The sequence below is a fragment of the Sinocyclocheilus rhinocerous genome, unplaced genomic scaffold (genome assembly GCF_001515625.1).
Source record: "Sinocyclocheilus rhinocerous isolate Xijiao unplaced genomic scaffold, SAMN03320098_v1.1 scaffold534, whole genome shotgun sequence".
Lineage (NCBI taxonomy): Eukaryota > Metazoa > Chordata > Actinopteri > Cypriniformes > Cyprinidae > Sinocyclocheilus > Sinocyclocheilus rhinocerous.
In genome coordinates, this window is record NW_015646352.1 from 2,295,838 (window position 1) to 2,304,765 (window position 8,928).

At 32.7% G+C, this 8,928-nt stretch overlaps 1 pseudogene; it reads right to left on the bottom strand.

Annotated features, from left to right (window-relative positions):
* Positions 1-947: 947 nt before the first annotated feature.
* On the bottom strand, positions 948-7,605 carry LOC107707406 (dynein regulatory complex subunit 7-like; annotated as a pseudogene).
* Positions 7,606-8,928: the final 1,323 nt, after the last annotated feature.

Here is an 8,928-nt window from a genome sequence, read left to right on the forward strand (position 1 = left end):
TATATAATTTAACAAACTATACACTGATGCTCTTCTGAATTTTTACTTCAAGGGGCTGAGTGTGTCGGCTGTACAGTGCACAATACTATTACAATATAGATTAATGTACATCCATATTGTAAAAGTATTGTGTATTGTATAGCTCTACAAAAATGTGGGGTTTGAGTTAGTTTTTTTTGCAAACATGGATTACATTAAAAGTAACCGTAAAGAATTTCACATTGTTACAAAAAAAAAACAATGCTGTAATTTTTAACTTAATATTCAGAGCAGGGTTATTGTTAACTAAAAATCATTACTGAAACATTTCTTTTTAATTTAAGTTGAAGTACTAAAATAACTAAAACTAAAGCTAGATATTAAAAACAAAAATATTAATAATTACAAACTAAAACTAGATACTAAAACAGTTACTAAAATGGAAACAAAACTTAAAATCTAATTCAAAATATAAACAAAACTATAATAGATTATCAATGATACTAAAATAACACTGCATCAAAGAATTATGAAAAAAACTGTAAAAACGCAGTACAACTTTTTTTTTTTTTTTTTTCTCTCTTTTTTTTTTTTTTACATTAAATGTTTCTGGAGCAACAAATCAGCATGTTCGAATGATTTCTGAATGATCATGTGACTAAAGACTGGAATAATTTACATTCAAATATATTAACATTTTAAATTAAAAACATATTCCACAATATTACTCTTTTTACTGTATTTTTGATCAAATAAATGCAGCCTTGGTGAGCTTAAGAGACTTCTTTCAAAAAACATTAAAAAAAAAAAAAAATCTAACAGAGCCCAAACTTTAGAACAGTTGTGTATTCTTGTGGCAAAATCACTTTTTCCACATAGTTTATCAGATATTGTATCCGTTTCTTGACATTTATCAGAATAAAAAGAAAATACCGTCCTAAATGATGCACCGGAAAACTTTATTGAGGTCATACATGACGGTCTGGGGTAGGTGGAGTCTCATACTGGGATACACTTGTCTCGTCTTTCTCCTCAAGTGCCAGATACAGATACTGAGGTGCTCTTTCCTTGTCCCTACAAAGACAATATACAGATTTACTCCTGTGTTTCTAAAACAAAAATGTGCTAGCATGCTTGTTCACAAGCCAATCAACATGGCAAAGATCTGCCCATACACTTCTAAAGCTACTCAAGCTACAGTTGGCTTTGTACCATCTTGAAAAACTAGATGAGGTACTTCAAAAAGGTCAAGTCATGTTGTCATAACCGTATTCTTCAGCAAATGATTTGAAGTGTGTACCGAATGAGTCATTTTGAGAACGTGGATCGTGAAGATGGCGTCAGAGCAGTAGGTGAGGTAATCGTCCTCGTCCTCATTGGTCATGTTGAGATAGTTCTTCTGGTACCACAGCTGCTTCTTCTGCAACTTTCTCCTGAACAAACAAGCTCACCAGTTCACTAGAAGCTTTTTCTGGCCTTATTCAGGAAGGCGTAAAGTGGCAAACCAAAGATTATGTTGTGTTTCCGTGCCTTTAATGGGCGGGTTTATCTTTTCAAACATTCAAATTCATCCAATCAGATTGTAACTGCTGATGTACTGCTAGCTAGCTTCTGTGTTTTATGTTTGTAAGCAATTATGAATTTACCTACACAGAAGGTGGTAAATCTTTTTGAATGAACTAACGTGCCTTTTCGATTCTGCTCTGGATGAGGCTGGCTTTGTTAAAGAGCTGCTGTTTAAACTCATTCAGACAGTCGGTCTTCAGCTGGAGTGCGTCCTGGCGTCTGAGGACTTCTGGGAGTCCCAGTCTGACCTGGAATGGAGCCAGCAGGTCCAGCTCTTTCTCTTTCTGCCGCTGCTTCTTTTCTTTAGCCATACGCTCCTGAGGAACAAAAGGAACCAGAGGTAGGTGGGAGTTTGGATCAGTGTGATGAAAGCGGTTGACTGATTAAAGTCTTGATTCACCTTTTCTTCCATGTGCCGACGGGCCGTTTCATTCCTCGTAGGGTTGTAGATAGAAATCAGCAGATCATTATTACTGTCCTTTTCTCTTGAAGAAAGGATGGACCTAACCTGAAACACACATGCTAACATCAACACGATAGTCTAGACGAAGACGGTTTTATAATGGTGCTTGTGAACTGCAATACCTCTTTTTCTGAATCTCTGATTCGTAGTTCAACATTCTCCTCTTCTCTCATCAATTCCACAAGAATTTCATACAACTGCAAGTTCTTGTATGGTTTTGCAGAAGGATCCACCTGAAGACACAAAATATAACAAGATGTGAACGCAAACACGAAATATAAACCTTTTTCATTACTATTTTTCTATCCACAGCGAAAATGATCTCACAAGAAACCGAAAGTATTTTACAAAGTTGCAAGTTCATACAAATTCATACATTGTTGGTATGATTATAATAAACCCCACTCCTAAACCTAACCCTCAGTGGGGAATTTGCAGGTGGTTCGAAAACGTACAAATGAGTACAAATTCGCCACCAATTTGTCAAAGTGAAAAATAGTTAAGAATTGTCATAAGACTGTCTTGGACACATCACCCAATCATTTAGTTCTTCTTTTCTTTTTTTTGACAGAGTCCGCGCTTTCTTTAAAATCCAGATATTTTAAAGGGGTCATCGGATGCCCATTTTCCACAAGTTGATATGATTCTTTAGGGTTTTAATGAAAAGTCTGTAACATAGTTTTGTTAAAATTTCTCTCTCGTAGTGTAAAAAACACCTCTTTTCAGAGCACGCAGTTTTGTAGCATTAGGCATCTGAGATCGGCTCGATTTGAGAAAGTGGTAAAGAATTTAGTAGATTAAAAAAAAACACTGGGTAGATTTTTATCATTATAGGGTGGTTGTGTACACACACTGCCAACACACATTTCAGTTCAAACTAATTGTAAAAGTGCATGTAGCATCCGATGACCCCTTTAAACCAGATTTGGACCAATGAGATTTTACTGTGGGCGGGGTTATGCATTGTGACATGACAGAAACAGAAATGTCTTTGCTGTTCCATTTTGTGTTTTCTATTAATTTCTCATAATATTAGGACCTAATTTTTTTACTTTGTTCTCATAAAATATTACCATTTTAATCTTCAGCTTTTTTTCTTGAAACTTTGACTTTATTCAATGTCAACCCACAGGCTAAAAGCTAAATTAAAACAATACAATAAAACAAACAAACAATATTTATTCAGAATATTTATAATATTTTTATATTTATATGTATAATACTTATTTAAGAAAGTGTCAATGTGAGAATTTGTACTTATTGACAACACAGGCTAAAATAAATAAAATAAAATAAAATGTATTCATGATATTTATAAGATTTATCTATTTATGAAAGTGACAAAGTGAGTTTGTACTTAATGTCAACACAGGTTAAAAGCTAAATGAACATGCTTTTAAATAAATATTTAATACTTATTATTTAAAATATTTCATAATTATTCAATATTATTAAATATAATCAGAAGAATTTAAAGGCATTATTTAAATGATGAATTAAATTCTAATGATGATTATTTAAATGACAGAATTCTCATTTCTGGGTGAACATCCCTATAACATGCTTTTAAATACATAAATCTTGCTTAATTCATTTGTTAATATACATTTATACAGATCATCATATATAATTATACATATAAATAATTACTAAAATATTATAAAAATACTATATTATATTGTATTATTATTATTAATGTATTTATTTATTTAAAGGCATTATTTATATGATGCCTATAGCATGCTTTTAAATCAATAAATATTATTTAAAAGTTAATTTGTTAATATAAATATACATGAACAACATGACAGGGTATGTTGGGACTAAAAACATTTGCAAAGGTCTTACAATCAAGGTCTTTGTAAGCGAGTTTGGTCACCAGACCATCTTTCAGAAGGTAAGGAGCAGAATTCTCCAGCTTGGCTTTCCTGTTCTGGATAACCTTCAGACCCCCTGAATAACGCATTTCCATCTATTAGGATAAAAAAACATTTTTTTATGATTAATTAACCTCAAGAGATATTAGATAATGGATGAAAGGCAACCGAAAGTGCAATCTTGCTTGTTGACCCAGTAGTTTTGATGGTTCCAGACGCTCTCTATGCTCAGGAAGTTCTCATTGGTGGTGGAGTAGCTCTTGCCTGTCAGAGGGTCAATGAAGAAGTTCTCAGGTTCTCACCAGAACCCAGCAGTGAACTCTCAAGCCCCGAAGAGGGTCAGTTGGTGGATGTTCTTGCTCCTTTTTAAGAGGAACCGGTGAGAATGCAAGACAAAAATCAAACGGAATTTCATTGAAACATTCTTTGTCCAACCTTCTGAAGTCTCTCTGCATCCAGTTGTTTCTTCAGTGCGGCTGCTTCAGCCGGTGTCCTGAAGAGTTTAGCTCCAACACCAATTAAACACGCCTGAACCAGCTAATCAAGCTCTTACTATGGATACTAGAAACTTGAAGGCAGGTGTGTTGAGGCAAGTTGGAGCTAAACTCTGCAGGACACCGGCCCTCCAGGACCGAGTTTGGACAGCCCTGCTCTACAACCTCTAGGGTATCTGTGGAAATAATTCAGGGAGGATGCCAATTATAAACTGATCTCCAACTAAATTTTGCGAAAATACATAAAATATGTGAAAATACAATATTAACAACAAAACAAAAAATGAAAAAAGCTGAAGTTCAGCTACACATTTCATTGTCCCACCCATATTAAAATGATGTAATAAGTAAGATTAAAAAGTAATGTACAAATATATGACTTGCATGACCACTTTACATCAATTATGTTTATTTATTATTTATTACAAAACTAGCAACAAAAATAAATACATATATTATAATTTATAAATTAACATTTGTCTAATAAATTTACATAATTTATAATTATCATAGTATTGCAATTTAGGCATAAAAAGCATGTAAATACATGAATATGATACTATTTGCATGTCAAAGGACAGGACTGAAATACGACTCTCAATAATTATTATACCAACCAACCACATACATTTAGAATAATTTATAAATAAATTAATTTATTTATTAATAGATTTGCAATTTAAGCACCATAAAGCATAGAAAAATATTATTTTTATGATTTTTTTATTTACTTCCTAATAAACTACATGAATTGTAGCAATTTATAAATTCATGAATAATTATAATAAATATTTATATTCAATTTAGTTACTGTATATTAATTTCCTACTCTGTCTATCTATACACCATAGGATTCATGACCTGAAAAACATTGAAGACCCCTGTTTTAAAGTGATCACATATAAATGATCAGGCAAACTGAGTTAATTTGTTTAAATTTACAAACCATAAAAGAACATGTTAAATTTATTTGACATGCAATGTGAAATATTTTATTATTTTAACTCTATAGTTTAAATCTAAATGTGTGTACTGTAAGTTGTGCTTACTTGGATTTGAGGCTGCAGTAGGGGACACATCTCTTTTGTAGCGTAGCCACTGACGCAGTTAGCGTTGTATCCCGCGCCCAACAACCGGTTTACACAGCACGATGGAGAAATCAAAACATGTGCCTCTCTGAGTCTGCAAAACCCAGGTGGGCGATGACAGCTGCTTGGGCTAGAAAGAACAGATATGAAATAAAAACATGTTTTTGAATCCAAGATGCAAAAACAACAATCATGAGTCGAGTCAGATTCTCACAAGTGCAAATGGTGGATCCAAGAGCTCCAATGAGAAATAATCAGCCACAAAACTGGCACATCCTTCCCAGTTGTACAGCTCTCGCATCACAAATTTCTGTAGAAATACAGTGGAATAAGAAAATGTAATGAAATAGAGTATTCAATACATTTGTGGTAATGTTGCCATGTCTGGAAAGCGTATTTGCTGTATGCACCTGAACACCGCACTCATTCACAGGGCACAGCAGAAGCGCTTTGTGATCAGGGTACAAGAGCGCATACTGCTGTCGGAAGTCTTCAGCCATCGCTACCATGAGCTTCTCCTGTGCAGAGTTCTCCTTGTATGAGGATGGACATTTGGAAAGGTCCACTTGAAGTGTTGGCTTTGCACTGAAGAAATAAAGAATAAAGACCAACAAACAGAAAGATGATTAATAATCTTTTGTACTGTTGTATGTGTAGTCTGTTATGGGACCCATGTTTAAGGAACATTTTGACTTAAACTTATTTGCATTACATGCATATATTCAAATACTACTTTAAATAGGAAATCATCTGCATTGCAACATTTGATATAACATATGATATTTGTAATATGTTACGCAATATGGAAAAGTATAATACGATAAAACTATAAACTATTTATACATGATTTACAGAATAATATTTCAGCTTGTAGACTGTTTCCAAGACCCGTTTTAATGTTCAATGAACAATAATTGTAGCATTTACTTGCATTACTCGCTTTACGAATGAATATCTTCAAATATATTAAAATATGACATTAAATATTAAATAATGAATGAATTTAGGGCCATTAAGATTTGTATTGCTATGTTATTTTCATGATATTTGTAAAAAAAAAAAAGTCCCATCATTAACATAATGCAATAAAAATGTATTATATTACATCATGATTTTAAACTTATGCTGATTTAAATAATAAAATAAAATAATAGTAATTGTGAAGAAGTGCAAACAGGATGACTCACATTACTGTATTACAAAATAAAAACTAAGAAAATAAGAATGAGAATATGTGTGTATGTATGTATGTATTTGATGAAAAGTACAACTTCTTTTTTTTCCCCCTTTAATTTCTGAATATGACCTGGGCCAGTGTTATTTTAGTATCACTGAGATAATATTATAGATTTGATCAATATTTTGAATTATTTTTATTTTTATATTATGCTTGTTTTATTTTAGTTTATTTAATGTTTAGTCATTTCAGTTACATTTTGTTGTGTTGTGTAATTTTTGTAGTGTTTTTGTCATTTTTATTACTTTTTGTTTATGTAGTTTTTATTCATTTTTTTTATTTCAGTTTTAGTTTTTATTACTTTATTGAAAATGAGAAATGTTGCTATGGCAAATAGCTGAAATAAAAAAGGTTTAAGATTTTTATATTTTACTTTATTTCATTTAACATTTTTTTTGTTTGTTTTTAATTAAGGGATTATTATTATTATTATTATTTAATGATTTTAGTTTTAGTTAAGTATATATAATAACCCTGACCTGGACGTGTTATTGACAGTCTTCATGAGATTCATTCTTGTAGAGATACAATACAGCGCATTATATAATGAGGCCATGGTGGGTTTTAAGTACCCTCTATCTTCATGCACTATGTACCCTATAGTTTTGTTAAGGTGTTTGACCTTAGTCTGTTACCCTACAAGCGCATTACCTGATGTTTGTGGCTAATGTAAACATCCAGCGTGTGCATGTGAGAGGAGCGCCTATGGAGAAACGCTGATCATTGCTTTAACATGAACACATGAGTTTACCACATGTTGACGAACTTTAGTAACCTCACATGTGAGCAGCTGTAGGGGTTATTGTATGTTAGACAGGCTGCTCTCCAGGTCCCGCGCTCTCTCTTCATCATCTGTTATAGTAACGTCCTCTTCACAATCCACCTCCGGTAACACTTCCATCCAAAACAAGCCATGCACATCTTGAGGAATATACGAAAAATGTTTAAACGAGATACAGCAACAAGAAGGTATCTGACAGATCGTTAAAACGACATATATCGTTTTTATTTTGCGTTAAGGAAGATATCAGTGCATATGAGGACTTACAGTTTAATCAAGTGAATCTCTTTCTCGTTCACCCTAAAAATTAAATTTCTAAATCGAAGTAGCCTATATGACCACCGGTAGTAAGAGAAACCTGTTTATTGTTTACGTCCCGCAATTTGGTTTCCATAGCGAGGGTTCGCTGACGTATCACTCCTGGGGTGGAGTCGACAGATGTTCTCGCCTTCTCTAAAAGAACGTTTGTTTTTATTTATTTTGAATTACATTACAAAATTGTACTTTTATAAATGTAAGTAAGAATTATAAAAATACAAAGAATTATCAAATTATTGGAAATATTTAAAACACCACTTATTTAACTTACTAAAGTAGGCTACTAAAAATCCTGCAAAATTTGTCTATTTTACCTTTTCACTTTCTGATTTTTTCTTTTTGTTGTATGTGTGCTTTTAATGTACTGCAAGATTGTACCCAGCTAACAAAATAATTTCTAAGAACGTTGTGCTAACTTTCCCAGTGAGTTATGAAAACGTTATTTTTTTAATGTTCTCTAAACGTTCATAATCGTTTTGAATCGTTTTTTCATGGTTATATACAAACGTTAAAGGAACATTACATTTTATAATTTTGCAAACATTGCAGGAATGCTACTTTTGAACGTTCTTGTTCTGAAACAAGTAGTGTCCAAAAAACAAAAAAAGGCTTAGACTTAGTCTATTTCTTGCTGGAAGAACGTTTGTTCAAAGCCAAAGTTCTGAAAGCGTTCCCTGTTATCTGGGTAGTTGTTTTAAATTTAATTTTAAAAATGAAAAAATAAATAAATAAAAGTGGTAGTTTACACATTTTGACATTGCACCCACTTCGTGAAATAACACGTGTTTATCTTTTCAACACACTCATGATTTTTATTGAGCTTTTGATCGACCCAAGTTCGTTTCCTCACGCATGTTTACACCTGAATTTATTGATTGAAATATATCCTCATAATGTAATCACCACACACCACAGTAGGAGCTCTCGAGTGTTTACGGTCCGGTGACCTCCCGTTCTATGGCAAGCCGTTTTAACATTTAATCTATAAGCCGTATCTATTTTCATGGTACTAGTATCTATTTTTTAGATACTAGTATCAAATAGGTACTAGTACCATGAAAATAGATACTAGTACGGCTTATAGATTAAATGTTACAACGGCTTTCCATACCCGTTCTGATACAC